Here is a 2383-nt window from a genome sequence, read left to right on the forward strand (position 1 = left end):
CAAAAGGTCACCCAGCACAGGGAAGGGGACAACTCAGGGACCTCATGAGATAGAGTGGGAGGGGCGCCTTTTCAGGAGGAGGTGGTGCTTCTCCTAAGTTCTGGGAAGGCTGACTTTGCAGTGCTACCCTGTTTGGGCTCGTGGCCAGCCCCTTCTGCTTCCCCCTAACAAAATCTAGGGCCTGACTTGCCTAGGGGACTTTGAGCTAGAAGAGGTATGGGAGATGCTGACATGTGTACCTGACTCCCTGACTCCTACCCTAGGTGCGTGTGCTCCTTTCTAGGCTGCTCTAGGCTCCCTTCTCTCTTCTCAGCCACACATCTGCTTGCCTCTAGGACCCTGGCAAGCCATCTTGCCACCCTGAGCCTTGGTTTGGTGAGTGAACCGGTGTCAACCTCCAACAAGCACAGGCTCCTTGCCCTTCCCCCAGACCAGTGCTGCCTAAACCTTGTGGGAGCAATGCAGTGAAGCATTTAAAATGCAGATTTTGTGGCCTCAATCCCAGAAGTGATGAATCAGATGGTGGGAAGTGCATAGCCCTGGGAATGTGTATTTTAAAGCTGCCCACCTCGACTAAATGTGATTCTGATGCTGGGGGTCAGAGAACCACAATTTGCAAACGCGATGCTCATTTCCAAAAGTGGCCCTAGGAAGAACAGAACTTGCAGCCCAGGTTGGAGATGAGAAAAAACAAAAGCTGAATTCAAAAAATTCCTGTTCCCTAAACTCTGCACCCAAACCGTGGACTGGCATGCTTGCTCAGCTCTGATGTGTCCTTGGGAAAAGAACTTCCTGGGAGGGATGTCCTCTCTTATCTCACCCATGTCCTGTGCTCAGGAAGGTGCAGAGGCCTGACTAGGTCACACAGCACAGTGATTCCTGAGATGATGGCAGAGGGGAAAAGAACCTTGGGTGGGGGTGACGGGACAGGAGGCCTGACTCTAGAATCCATGTCCTTGTTTATATAAAACTGACAAAACCCCCCTCCCCTTCTTTCTTTCCAGCCATGTCCAAAGGTCATGGGAGTTTACAGTGGGAGAGAGGGGATACCTAGGTTCACCTGCCTTGGCATCCACATCCCTGTGCATTCTGGACAAGGACCCTCCCTTGGCAGGGGGGTGTCTGGGAAGGGTGCAGGGGTTGCCAGTACAAATCCATGTCCCTGAGCCTCTGTTTTCTCATCTGTGAAATGTGAACAGTCATAGTGGCCCCTGCTGGATGGTGATAAGGTAGAGAAAACCCTTAGGGAGGTGCCAAACTGTGAGCTCCTATAGAGATGGATGATCATAATTGCTGTCACCATTCCAAGGGCTAAGGGGAGCACCAAGCTGTGCTAGCTGGCTGCAAAGACACATTTTGAATTATCAAAAGTACTGAATTTGCCAGGAAAAAAATTGATAACATTGTCAGTCAACACATACCCCAGTTGTTAGGTGCCAGGCAAACTTCTGGGAGCTTCAGTAGTGCTAACTCACTTAACTGACTGCAGGGTATGTGGATTTACATGCATAGTAATAGCACCAGGAGGAGGCCAGGGTGCTGACACTGCCCTTTCCTGGGTGGTGTCCTGTGTGTGTGGCAGGACCCTGCCAAGACTGGTGTGGGGACTTAGTGGTGGTGATGGGATCTACTGCCCCAGACTCAGCCTTGGCCCTGCTACGGGTACTGATGGCCCCAGCCCCTGGCAGCAAGCAGGAGGGTCCTCCCTGGTGGGCGGGCCCTGCTGGGTCTGGCATCCCTGCCTAGGAACCCCTACTTAATATTCCCATACCAGGTGCCCAGCTGGTTCTGTTGGAATCCCACCCCCATCTCCTGCAGGGTTGGGGGAGCCTATGGGGGGGGGCAGAGAGGAGGAGCTGGCTCAAGGTCACAGAGTGGGGAGAACTTGAAGCCAGCCCTGGCTGGCCACACTGGCCGAGGGTCTTTCTCCTGAGCAAGGCAGCCCAGCCCGACATGCCCAGGCCAGGTGGATCTGCACCAGCCTTGGGTACCTTGGAGCGCCAGGCCAGGCACACGGAGGTTCGGGAAGCAGAGAGCCTCTTTGGAGGGTCTAGGGGAGAGGGCCTGAACACGGGCGGGGGCGGGGGTCTGATCCAGGCCACCTACCAACAAGAGTTTGAGAGAGAGGCCTGCTCTAGGGGCCTCGGGGAGAGATGGCACAACGGGGGCGGCTCAAGTCTCCCTCAGGCTTAAGGGGGACCTAAGTGGAGAGGAGGGGGAAATCCACAGAAGGGCCGGAGGGGGAGGGCAGGGTACTGAGGGAGCTGTCCGCCGGGAGGAGCCGAAGAGACTCGACCCAGCGCCCAAGCGCAGAGGCCGGGAGGGTGGGGCCGGGGCCGGGGTCGGGGCCAGGGAGGAGCGCGCGGGTGGGCGGCCGGAGGGG

The sequence above is a fragment of the Otolemur garnettii genome, unplaced genomic scaffold, assembly GCF_000181295.1.
Source record: "Otolemur garnettii isolate 467f Iridium unplaced genomic scaffold, OtoGar3 scaffold00029, whole genome shotgun sequence".
NCBI classification, from domain to species: Eukaryota; Metazoa; Chordata; class Mammalia; order Primates; family Galagidae; genus Otolemur; species Otolemur garnettii.